At 43.5% G+C, this 14,146-nt stretch overlaps 1 protein-coding gene across 2 annotated transcripts in view; it reads right to left on the bottom strand.

Annotated features, from left to right (window-relative positions):
• LOC124613679 (DDB1- and CUL4-associated factor 6-like) overlaps positions 1-14,146 on the bottom strand; it is a 180,711-nt gene that overhangs the window by 11,384 nt on the left and 155,181 nt on the right. The gene's annotated exons all lie outside the window — the stretch shown is intronic.

The raw sequence follows: 14,146 nt of genomic DNA, 5'->3' as shown, positions 1-14,146 counted from the left end.
GCCACCTATCATTCAAAAATTGGACTCATTTTGTATGGAAACAATGTATAGATGTCTCACTATCCTTCCCTTGACAGGTACTGCCTTCTGTTGTCAATTTCTAGAATTATTTCAAAATAAGTGGTAACAAACGTAATGCCAGCTGTTGCAAGTGTCTGAGCCAGTATTTGATAGCGTTCTCATTAGTTTTGTGCATGTACTCGTTAGCTTTCGCAGTTTGCTGTAATTCTGCTATAAATATGTCACTTGTTGAATGAGTAACAAATTTTGGAAGGGATCAGAGGGAGAAATATCTGAAATACCTGAAGAAGATTCATATTCAGATAAACAGTTTTCTGTAATTTTTCATTGCTAATACTGTTCCTACAGATACTGCTGCTGTAGTTGCAATTTAGTTCTTTTTTATTGGCTCACTCACAAAACGAGCCAGAAAGAAATGAACTAGTAATGGCCTGACTGCAACATACATCTCTTAACGCCATAATACTTCAGACATTTCCATACAGAAGAAATTAAGTGTGAAATTGCTCATTAACTCACCTAACACTTTTTTTGGAAGGATATTTATACTTCCTGTCATCACTATTTAAAAATTTGTGATCTACTGAAGATTTGAAGTAAATATAAAAAAAAATAAAAAATAAATATCGAAACTTAGTCTCTCTCTCTCTCTCTCTCTCTCTCTCTCTCTTTTATGTGTTACCCTACAAGGTACATCAAGCATATATGTGCTAGTAATACTTTAAATAATGGGAGAAATGACTGGTTTTCTATGCCCAAAATTCTTCTAACTGGTTGAACTTCAAAGTGCTACACAGGTCGTCATGATGCTTTGACCCATCAGTGTAAACACCTTAGAACCAGAAATTGGGTTCACTGTTAAATGTCAGATGCGTCAATTATCTAGGTATGCTTTGGAACAGTTGGTATCATAAAGTTTATTTATTTAGTGTACAGCTTACTGAATTATATTTTACAAGTACATACAACTAAGCAGATACAAGATACCATAAAACGATATGAATCAATACAAGCAGATACATTTATGTATGTGTGTGTATAGATTCCCATTTTCCATCATAGTTTGATATCCAAAGACTCCAGCCAGTTAACTGCTGCAGGTGTTAAGTCAATGAAGTCTTTCCAGTTAGCCATGAATTTTCTTTGCATTTCAGAGTTCCAATGTACTGCAGTCATATCGGTCACCATTGGTAATTCACCACTAATGTACTGTGCTTTGGTCATAGTGTGGCCACTTCTGATACAGTTGAGGGAGCACCATATTTTTCTTCACTGGTTCAATCCTGGGGTTTGGATGGTTGGATCTATTTTACTCTTATGACCAGAGAAAGGTGTCCACTGATTTCTCCATTCATCTCTTACATTATAGCTTTCTGGGGTGAGTTGAATATTGTTTACCCACACTGGTTCTCTAGATTATAGTCAGACTGACAGAGGAATAAATGTAATCTTCCACAGCAAAAAATTACGACATAATTGACACCCCAAATATTTGGGTGTGACTCCTAACAGGTCGCTGACATGTAGGAAACACCTATAACTAACAGGACAGAAGCTAAAATCAAACAATAACAGATGAAGGAAACTGGCTGGTCCTAGCTGGGGATCTACTTCAAACAGCTTAAGAACTTAGCAAAAAAGTACTCATGCACCCTGTGTTGTAACCGCCACCGGAACGGTTGCGGGGTTGCCAAGAACAAAAGCACAGCGGGACCAAACGGGAGTGGCCCGCGAACAAACAAAATGGATGAACAGGAAAGGACAGACATGAACAACAACTGAAGACCGAGCAAGACCCTACGAACAGCAACACGCAAGAAGCAATGGGGTCACAAGCGAAAAACCTCACGAATCAACAATGTCCCTAGTGCACGGAAACAAGCAAAGTAAATGCGCTGTCTGCAGGTGAGATGTAGATAGACTCACGCAAATATCAGACTGCCTTGCTGAGCAAGTGGCAGACGCTTAAATACATGATAGGGTACATCGCTATTGGCTGCTGGGACCACGTGCTCCACATTATACGTGGGCCAGGAACGCGTGCAGCCATGGCTTACGGCATGACGGCTGCAGAGACCTCTAGTAGAAATCGAGGTCCATGCCAACTGGCGCGGATTTGAAACCCGCAGTGCTTGGTACCAGATCCCTCCCTCCTGAAACTTGCGTGTAGGGGCGGAAACGCCCTGGACAGTGCCGCGTTGGTTGACAGATGGGAGGAGAACCGTTCTCGCCAAAAGTAGTTGGCGGGGAGGAAGGGACATCCGAGGTATCCGCCCGCGGGGAGAAAGTAACCAGGGGCAGTGGCGGCAAATTGAGGACCATGTCTGTACCCGAAGAAGGTAGCGGAGGAGGAGGAGGCGGCGGTGAGAGTCCCGGGGGGTACGCGGGCGGAACTGGTTATGATGGTGGCGCTCCAACCCTTTCAACGTCTACACCGCCATCACATGCCACCCATGGGCCGCAACGACCGTGGAGGGCATCTAACCCGCCTTGCTCCCGTACACATGGGCCCACACGACCACGCCACAGGTGTAATGCTGAGAGGGCTGGGAATGGGGGCAGGAGGGGGATAGCATCAGCAAATGCAGCAGGGTCTGCGGCTGTCGCCCATTGCGGAGCTCTGCCAGACTATGTCCGTTAACTGGCGTGGTGCGATAGGTGCTCAAAAACAGGGTGAGGGCCGAAGTGGTTGGAGATGTTTCGACTGCCTTTGTCGACTGGTGTTTAAATATGTAGACAAGCCTCTCCGCCACGCCATTGGAGGAAGGGTGGAAAGGCAGGCTACGGAAGTTGTGGAAGGAAGAGGCCATGAATTGGGTGCCATTATCAGAGATCAATGTTGTGAGGCATGCCTCAATGGCGAGAACCTGGGCCAGGGCTGTGAATGTGGCCTCCGAGGTGGTGGACACCATGCAGACAACATATGGGTATTTGGAACAGGCCTCAACAATAAGTAACCACATGGACCCCAAAAACGGCCCCACAAAATCGAGATGGATGCGATCCCAGTGCTGGTGAGGCACAGGCCAGGGTGTGAACAACTGAGGGGGGTTTGCCTGGTGACGCGCACACACAGTGCACCCGTGGACCAGGCGGTCAATATCACCATCGTGCCGGACCAATACACATGCCAGCGAGCCAAAACTTTCATGCAGGACATACCCCAGTGCCTGCGGTGCAACAAACTGAGCACTTGATGCCGCAAATTTGAAGGGATGACCACCCGAGGGGCATTCGACTCTGTGGCCAACATAAGGACATCATCAACCACGGAGATCCTGTGGGACAGGTGGCACCAGGGGCTGAAGTCTGCCCGCATCCGACAAGTAACATAGGAGGGCCACCCGTGGACCATGTTGCAGAGAACCAGCCATAAGATAGGGTCCTGGCATGTAGCTGTGTCAATGTGAGCAGCCATTAGAGGCAGACCGTCCAGTGCATCCTGGAGGGCAGAATCATTGTGAAAGCAGAAGACCACCTGTTGGCCAAACACAGGATAGGGGCCTGATGGGAGACATGACGAAGCGTCTGCATTAGTGTGGTGGGCTTATACTGGATGGTGTAAGCATAATTTCATAAAAATAATGCCCAGCGCTGGAGACGCTGAGTCATCCGCTCTGATAGGTGAGAGTGGGGTCCGAAAAGAGTAACTAAGGGTTTATGGTCCATCATGGGGGTTCAACTTTCCCCCAAAGAGAAAGGTGTGAAATTTTTGGATGGCGAACACTATTGCCAGGGCCTCCTTTTCAATCTGGGAGTAGTTCCATTGCGCTGGGGTCAACGTCTTAGATGCATAAGCGATGGGCTGTTCTGAGACATCAGCGGTCCGATGTGCAAGGACGGCCCCAACACCTTATGCCAACACATCAGCCACGACACCCAAGGGGCGGTCCAGAGATAAGGGAGTAAGGCAAGGGGCGGACTTCAGCATCGCCTTTAAATGGAGAAAAGCCTGGTCACAGGCAGGAATCCAATCAAAAGGCACCCCTTTGCGACGCAAGTGATTGAGGGGTTGAGCAACAGAGGCAGCCTGGGGTAAGAACTTTATGTAATAAGTAACCTTGCCCAGAAACACCTGGTGTTCAGATAAGTCCTTGGGATGAGGAAGGGCCTTCATGGCCGCGACATTATGACTTGAAGGGTGAATGCCATCTTTGCTAAACCAGTGGCTAAGTATTCCACTTCCGGTTGGGGGAAAAAAAAAAAACTTGTCCAGCCAACAGCATAAACCTACAGCTTGCAGAGTGTGAAATAAGGCGCTGAGGTTTTGTGAATGTTCCTGGTGGGAACATCCAGTGACCAAGATGTCATCCAGATAATGCATGCAGGCACGGATAGGCTATGTAAGCTGCTCCAGGAACTGCTGGTAAATGGCCGGCGCCAAAGAGACACCAAATGGAAGGCACTTGTACTTGTACAATCCGAAAGGAGTACTGATAACCAAGATTTTCTGGGAATCAGCATCAAAGGGTAAATGGTGGTATGCCTGAGCCAGGTCGATCTTTGAAAAGTACTCTCCCCCGGCCAGCTTGGTGAGAAGGTCTTCCTGTCAGGAATGGGGAAGTGTCTACGAGGGACTGAGCTTTGACAGTAGTGCCGAAGTACTCACACAGCCGAAGGGACCCATTGGGTTTCCGTATGACCACCAATGGTGTCGCCATGGCACTGTATGTCACAGGCTCCAGAACGCCAACAGCCTGGAGTTGATCAAGTTCCTGCTTCACAGCCGGCTGTAAGGCCACTGTAAGGGGTCAGGCCCGGAAAAAGCGGCCAAAGTGTGATGTGTGCCTGAAAATCTGAAGCACATCCGAGATCCGTTGCAAGCAACAGCGCAGAATAGGAGCACAGATTGTACAAGTCCTGAAAAGGAACAGCCCTGGAAACGACCTTAACTTCATCAGAAATTGAAAAGCCAAACAGCTGGAAGGCATCCAGGCCAAAAATATTCGAAGCCGACGGATGGTCGATGTCAAATAGGGTAAGGAGCCGGGGAACACATTTGTACATTGCCTGGGCGACGAACTGCCCATGAAGGGGAATAGAACCATCTCCATAGGTGACCAAACACTGAGAGGGAGGTGACAACGCAGGAGAGCCCAAACGAGTATACATCGCCATATTAATCAGGCAGGGAGATGGTGGCCCCACTGTCAACCTGAATACTGATGTCCTCAGTGAAAAGATGGAGCATGAGGAAAGCTTCCGCACTGATGGGTCATTCAGCGGGACAACAAATTGCAGAGTATGTACAGTATCATGAGACCCAGGAGGGGCAGGACTGGAGCAAGTCGAGCGACTACAACAAACTGATCGGATGTGGCCCTCCTTGTCACACAGCGTGCACGTTTTCCAGTGGTGGGAACAACAGCTCAAGAATGTGCAGTAAAGCACTGTGGGCAAGATGGAAGTGGACCGTGTGACCGGCGACAAGCAGCGACCGGAGGTTGCCATAAAGACAGTGGACAAAGAGGAGTCCCGATGGCATTGGCCTCTGTCGGCCAGGCCACGAGGAGGGAAACCACCCAGACACATTGATTGCCGCCACTTGTGGCTGCACCATGAGACGCTCGTTAGCCACCTGAGCAATTTCAAATGAGTGGGCAATGTGGAGAATCTCTTCCAAGGAAGGGTTATCGATTTTCAATGACACAGTGCAGACCTCAGGATCTGGAGCCAGCTGAACCACCACATCCCAGATCAGGGAGTTCGCATACGAAGCCTTACACTGCTGACTGGTGCACATAAAATCGCATCAACAGCTGAGACCCTGCAAGTCCGTGACCCAAGAACAATATGATTGACCAGGCTGTTTATGGTACTGGTGGAACTCCAACCGAGAGGAGACCACATGGTAGTGTTGGGAATAATGGTTTGGTCAGCAAAAGGCATATCTCCTGGAAAGAGAGAGCCACAGGATCGGACAACGGTGCCAACTTGTGGAAAAGAAAGAATGTATCTGGGGAGGCCCAAGACAAAAACAACCACCGCTGGAAGGAGTCATCCGTGACTTGAAGAGCCATGAAATGTTGTTTCAGCTGATGTAAGTATGTTTCCCAGTCTTCTTTAGTGTCATTAAACGGGGGGAACGACGGAAAACGTGAAAAAGCATCGGACACCTGAGGACTCAGAAGCTGTTGTGGTAGTGTGTCCGTTGCATCAACTTTGTCCGTTAGCAACCGTAACGACTGCTGTAAGATGTCTAACTAGAGCTGCTGCTGCTGCATGAGCTGCTGCTGTTGCTCCAGGAGACAGACCAACTTCGCTTCCATGATAACAACTACCACCCTTTATGTCGTAGCCAAAATGTTGTAACCGCAACCGTTCTGGTTGCCGAGAGTGAAAGCACGATGAGACCGAACAGGAGCGGCCCGCGAACAAACAAAACAGACGAACAGGACAGGACGGGCATGAACAATGACTGACGACCAAGCAAGACCCTACGAACAACAACATGCAACAAGCAAGAGGGTCACAACCGAAAAACCTCACGAATCAACAATGTTCACTTGTACACGGTAACAAGCAAAGTAAATGCGCTGTCTGTAGGTGAGATGCCGATAGACTGACGCGATTATCAGACTGCCTCGCTCAGCAAGAGGCAGGTGCTTAAATACATGATAGGGTATATCGCTACTGGCCACTGGGATCACGTGCTCCACCGTGGTGCCCTCACACTATACACGTGCAAGGAGCATGCGCAGCCAAGGATTATAGCACAACGGCTGCAGAGACCTCTAGTGGTAATCGAGGTCAATGCCGTCTGGCACAGATTCGAAACCCGCAGCACTCGGTACCAGATCCTGATGAAGAATACTGTTCTCCTGTTTGGAGAAGCAGCCATGTCAACAAAATTGATATCCATGTAAATGATGTGATAAGGATCATGACAGGAACTCTTAAATCCACACCAACACCATGGCTGTCAGTACTCACCAATATTGCCCCTCCAAACTGTCAACAATGACAAGGAGTAACAAATGAATGGATGAAACTCAAAAGGTCCAACAGACTCAACAACTCATGAAACATTGAACAAATTACCATGCACCCAACTAAGTATCACACAGTGTATTACAGGAAAGACAGAAACAGAAAATATATCCTATTCTTCAAAGTTACATGCATTTCAGTTCTCTCTAATTACAACAAACAGTACAGTTAAAATTTGGAGAACAACAGAAGCAGATATAAACAAAGAATATTTCAACAAAAAAAATCAATGATCTATGACCAGAGGATTGGACTAAGATACCACTATAATTTACATCATCTTATATAAGGAAAAAATAGTTAAATTTATCAAACCAAAGAGAATATGCTGGTTAGGACAAAAAGGATAGAAAGTAACCGAATGTCCAAGAGAGAAATGACAGAAGCTTGTATGCTGCCGGAAGGAAGAGCCACTCAACAGCACGATGGATGTGCAATATGGAGACAGATCGTTATGCAGGTCAAGGCCCATCAAGAGCTGTAACGCTGAAGAAGAAGAAGAAGAAGAAGAAGAAGAAGTAATAACACATGAAGCCACTACACTAATAGCTCTTGACCTTCTGCAAATAAATAACTTCTTTTTAATTTCCCTACATTTATAGTTTATCTTAACAGCAACAGTACAAAGGTAGTGAGGTTAGATTGGATACACTGTTCATTCTATCAATTCTTAGCAAGAAGATTCTCAAGGGTGTGGAACATCTCAGAAAAGTAAAAAAACCGTATATACACTGCAGAGCCAAATAAACTGGTACACCTGCCTAATATCGTGTAGGAGCACCGCCAACATGCAGAAGTGCCCCAACATGATGTCGTATGGACTTGGCTAATGTCTGAAGTAGTGCTGGAGGGAACTGATACCATGAATCCTGCAGGGCTGTCCATAAATCAATAAGAGTACGAGGTGATGACGACCTCTTCTGAACAGATATGCTCAGTAATGTTCATGTCTGGGGAGTTATGTGGCCAGTGGAAGTGTTTAAACTTGTAAGTGTGTTCCTGGAGCCACTCTGTAGCAATTCTGGATGTGTGGGGTGTCGCACTGTCCTGCTGAAATTGTCCAAGTCTGTTGCAATGCACAATGGACATGAATGGATGCAGGTGATCAGATAGGATGCTTCTGTTCATGTAACATGTCAGAGTCATATCTAGACATACCAGGTGTCCCATATTACTCCAACTGCACACGCCCCACACAATTACAGAGCCTCCACCAGCTTGAACAGTCCCCTGCTGACATACAGGGTGCATGGATTCATGAGGTTGTCTCCATACCTGTACACGTACATCCACTCAATACAACTTGATATGAGACTCGTGTGACCAGGCAACTTGTTTCTGGTCATCAACAGTCCAATGTCAGTGCTGATGGGCCAAGGGGAGGTGTAAAGCTTTGTGTCGTACCATCATCAAGGGTACACAAGTGGGCCTTCAGCTCCAAAAGCCCATATCGATGATGTTTTGTTGAATGGTTCACACACTGACACTTGTTGATGGCCCAGCATTGCAATCCGCAGCCATTTGTGGAAGGGTTGCACTTCCGTCACTTTGAACGATTCTCTTCAGTCGTCATTGGTTCTTTTCCTGCAGGATCTTTTTCCGACCGCAGTGATGTCAGAGATTTAATGTTTTATTGGATTCCTGATATTCACGGTACACTGAAGAGCTAAATAAACTGGTACACCTGCCTAATATCGTGTAGGGGCACCGTCAGCACACTGAAGTGCCGCAACATGGCGTGGTATGGACTCGACTAATTTCTGAAGTAGTGCTGGAGGGAACTGACACCATGAATCCTGCAGGGCTGTCCATATGGGAAAATCCACACTTCATCAGTACCTCGGAGACCCTGTGTTCCATAGCTCATGCGCCAACTATAACACCATAATCAGACTCACTTAAATCTTGATAATCTGCCATTTTAGCAGCAGTAACCTATCTAACAACTGCACCAGACACTCGTTGTCTTATACAGGCATTGCCAACTGCAGTGCTGTATTCTGTCTGTTTACATACCTTTGTATTTGAACATGCACACCTATACCAATTTCTTTGGCGATTCAGTGTATACTTTTAGAAAAAAGATATTTTAATTTCCTTCTGTTGGCTCAAAGTGTGCTTAATGCCCTGGCTAACACTATATGATGAACTTTCAACACAGTAGAGGTCACAGGAATAATGTGAGAGTGTTAAAGCTTCAGCATTGGTAGCCAAGACTTTCTGAGTTCTCAAAGGGTGTGACAAACTGTTGCATGAAACCATCATTTGAGTGTTTCATACTGGTTACAAATTTAGATTTGAGTTTATATTATCTTGCAAGTGTAAAAACAATAATCAAAAATATACATTTTAATGAATATAGTACAAAATAACTGCTCAAAAGGCTTCTGCAGGCTAAAGTTGCTTACAGACTAGATGTTATAGAACATCTCAAGCCCCAAACAGTATTAGACAGGCTTAGTACAGTTCTACATACATTGATAGTTAAAAGTTGCAACAAAAAGTACTTAATTCATCATGACACTGTACTGATTTACTTACAGATAATTCTGACTTCAAAAAGTGTTACTAAAAGTATTTCAAGGCGCTGACAACAGCAACTTTTATTGTATAAACAACAACAATATTTACAAACAAACACACACACACACACACACACACACACACACACACACACATACACACACACGTGCACGGACAAAGAATTTGTCAGCTATTGTGGCTAATCTCAAACAAAATACAAAATGATGATAAAATTCTACAGAAAGCCAAGCATAACTTACAATTTATAAAGTTTTCTAACAACAGTTCATAAAAAATATATCAGCACTTTATTGAATGCATGATTTGATATTTTTCAGTCTCCAGTAACCACATTAGTTTCACTTAACATCTAACAAGGAGAGGTCCTCCAGCACAGGGATCAACTTTTTTAAACCACCTACACAGTGTAGGTCCCAGGGGGGCCAACCACAAGAACAAAGATTCCAAATGGGCAAAAAGATGATAAGAGGAAAAATGAGAGCACATGAAAAAGTTAATATGAAGATTAAAATGATGTGAAAAAGGAATTAAAAAAACTTACACTTAAACCAATTAATTGAATAAAAATAATGATCAAAGATGTTTCAATAAAGAATTAAAAAATAGTAAGCTAAAGCACTTGACAGGATTCAAAACCACAGCTTTTTGCATGTGAGCACAATTTCTTAACCAACACCACACAGCCAGTCTACATAACAATATCTTTTTAAAGCTGTAGAGCATAACATAAAATTCCAATTTTTTTTTACTGATTTCTCGCAAATGAAGGCTCACAGGGGTGAATGGTTGGTTGGTTGGTTGGTTGGTTGTTTTGGGGACGGAGACCAGACAGCGTGGTCATCGGTCTCATCGGATTAGGGAAGGATGGGGAAGGAAGTCGGCCGTGCCCTTTCAGAGGAACCATCCCGGCATTTGCCTGGAGTGATTTAGGGAAATCACGGAAAACCCAAATCAGGATGGCCGGATGCGGGATTGAACCGTCGTCCTCCCGAATGCGAGTCCAGTGTCGAACCACTGCGCCACCTCGCTCGGTACAGGGGTGAATGGCTGCAAGATATGATACCTGGGACCTTAACCTACATCATCATATAGGTGATTTCAAAAAGTCAATCTCACTGCATGAGACTTCACCTGGTAAGACAAAGGTGAGCCCACAGAAAAATGACTGTCTGCATTATTATTATTATAAAAAAAATTCTGATATGGTATGTCAGGAGTAGCGACACCTTTTCCTGGAAATGGACCCACGTATCATATGGAAAAGTCATATGTTACAATTGACCAAACTGACAGTAGATGCTGTAAGGAGATGAGGATGAGGACAGGGACGGGGACAGGGACAGGGACAGGGACAGGGACAGGGACGGGGACGGGGACGGGGATGTTGTCTCAGCTGACCTTAGACACTACCAGTGGCTGGGACCTGCGAATCTTAAAGTACTCTCATTTAATATTTCTCACCTTTGTCTGTTTCTGAGCTTCTGATAATACACAAGAAATTGCTCAATACTGTGGATATGGATTTGCCTAATTTAAAGTTTAATCAAGTTTATTCACAAGATGAATTTTTGAGATAACTATGTTCAACCTCTTGTTTACAGCTATCACTATATAAACCGTATAGTTGCAGGGGTACTGTGTTTCAACGAATTTTTAATTAATAAGATAATCTAATCTTAGCAAGACCTGCTAATTGTCACTGATTAAATTTTAGCACCCTTTCTCTCTGTAAAAACAATTCAGCTTTATTTGACATAAAGATTAACATTAAAACATTCATGTGATAATGTATGGGAGATATTGTTTGTCTCTCTTTCTCGTATAGTACAGCAGAGTTAATGGTAGCATTAAGCACAGTATTGAACATAGTTGGGAGAATAAGTGCTATTTCTCGTTAAATGTTTCTTCCTATCAGGTGACTGTCTATTGGATTCAAGAAAAAAGGATTCTTCCAGTGTAAGGCAAATGACGATAAACAATCTGAAAACTGAAAGTGTGAAAAACTTTAAGTGTTGCACATAACATTCTTTGCATCAATTTCATTTCTTGCACCATATTGCTTATTCTATACAGAATGCACATCTATGAATAATGGAATCTTTGCTTTCACCACAACCACACTGTAGACTCCACACCCTTGCTATTAAGTCCACGATTACCAGTAATTTACATAATAATACCAAAAAAGGGCAAATGAACTTTTAAGTTTTTATAACTTCTCTCTCTACCTTCAAAATAAATTTACATTCCTCACAGATACTATTCCTTGTATCATTAGTGAAACTTACTCCCTATCACCATCCACATGTGCAACATTAATAATTATAAACAGTTTTAGTATTTAGAGTTAAAGAACAGTGTTGACTTTCACAATAGTCACAAATCCATCCAATACAAATGGGAACAGTGCTGAAGAATCTGACCCGAAAATACTTTTAAATAAACATACAGTATAACTTTCATGGCAGCTTTGGAACTGGATGATATGGAGAAAGTAAAAGTGTGGGGTACCCATGGCAAAAAATAAACTGTGATCTCTCACTTTTACTCAGTGCGACTGATTAATGGTGCATCTCTGGAGGACTGTTGTTTCCATGGAAACAACAACTTGGCAGAACACCCGGAAGCACACAATTAAAGAATATAACTTCTCAGACTTAAAGTATACACAGCTGAAACAAAGATGACAGCAAGCATTTATGTTTCTACTACTGTGACAAAAGTTCAATAACTGCTGTCACCACCACTGCACCTTCTACTCTGCCCTCTACCCTGATAAACTTATTAGCTTTTGTCCCTCTTAATGATATTCCCAACATGTCTCTCTCCCATGCTTGCTCAGCGCCTCTCAGTATTTGAATGGTTTTCCCAGAACTTAAAACTGACAGTAAAATTTATAGCACATTGGAATCTTTATTTCCAAACTACTTAATTTACTAAAAGCATTAAGCTATTTTTACTCTTCTGTTAATTGCTTTCCTTGTCGGCCCAGATGTTGTCTTCAATTGCACTAAACTCATCAACTGATTCTAAGACTCCACTGTGCATTTGTGTTATATCACATTTGATAAGCTTAGTATACATTATGCATACATTATTTTAGACTTTTATAATTGATTTTCAGGCTTGCTTGCGAACTTCCTCTATTAAGTACTTCCATTCAATGTTGAAATTTATCTGGACTAGAGGCAAAAACCTTGTTCAAATTTATTCCCTTAACATGAAAATAGGACATGGAAGGTAAAAGAAATCCAGGGTGTAATATCGACAAGGAAATGAGTACAGCTGTGATGACAACTTTCAGTACAGCTTGCACAGATTCTTGTTAATTTTTTACAATCATAATTTTTTAACTACACCATATGTCAATTACTAAAGTGTAAAGAATAGAACAAACAAAGCCAACCATTCAATGTATTTTAGTTGCAAACATAACAGTGATTAACTTCTTGAAGGAAATAAATTTCCTGCACTGGTAGTTATTCATTTCCATTTTATTTTATTTTATTTTATTTTTATTTTGTATATGAAGATGTTTTGGCTGAGTAGCAATTTGCAAGCAAAATGCTTAGTCCAGTCCATCAAGCACATATGTTTTGGGTTCCAGTCAGTCCTCTCTGACAACAGCAAATGGAATGGCTGTGTGCTACTCTCTGTACTGCACCAGATATCATGGGTACAGATTTCAAGTCAGCCAACCACATACTGCCCACGAAAATGACTAACCCAAAACATATGGAGTTAATGAGTTAAACATTTTGCTTGAGACTGGATACAAAGCTAAAATGTCTTAGTACGCAATCTAACAATAAAGTGGAAATAAATAACAGTCAATGGAGGAAACTTATTTCTTTCAAAACATTCAGTATATATTTCACTAAAAGATGGCTCAGTGTACAGTATATAGAAGCATCATGTACATGTAATGTTCAAATGTGAAAAGTTGACAACAGCTCAAAATCTATAAACATTATACCATGAAACTGCTTCATTATGCAAGTAACAACAACAAAGATACTGCTCTGAAAATGAACAAACACATTTTGAAACTGATGTGCTGTTTGAGGCTTTCCCGGCGCTGCATCTGCTTGATAGGTTCCCACGAATTATGCCGGATAATATTGTAAGAACCACACAATATTTCAACGAGACAACTGCCCGCCATCTTCAGGTGCTACTGTCACGTCGCTGAGAAGCTCGCCAATTTATATGTTGGCTTTCTAGAACAACACAGGCGCCAGTGGGGGCATAACGTCATCGAAGTCCAATCGTAGATGGCGTCAAATACCAGAGCCCTCTGCTGGAGAAATGGGTTGCGGTCTGCGGAAGCGTGCCGCGGTGTGGGAAAATGTGGCCGGGAGCAACGGACCCTGTTCGCATACGCGAGGTGTTGGCGCGCGATTTAAGCATCTGCGCTAAGGTTTCCCATCTGCGTTGACTCGGTGCAGTTGCTAATCAGCGGCTGACGATTCTTTAGTGCTGCCAAGGCTAGCTGCCAGGCTTTGCTCAGGTGAAACCCCGTGTCTCTGTTTATTATGTCACTGCTTATACATATTTCGACCGCCTCTTTGATGATGGAGTCCCAGTATGT

This window comes from Schistocerca americana, chromosome 1, assembly GCF_021461395.2.
Source record: "Schistocerca americana isolate TAMUIC-IGC-003095 chromosome 1, iqSchAmer2.1, whole genome shotgun sequence".
In the NCBI taxonomy this organism is placed as follows: Eukaryota; Metazoa; Arthropoda; class Insecta; order Orthoptera; family Acrididae; genus Schistocerca; species Schistocerca americana.
The sequence above is the reverse complement of the archived record's forward strand: the minus strand, read 5'-3'. Positions and strand labels throughout refer to the sequence as shown.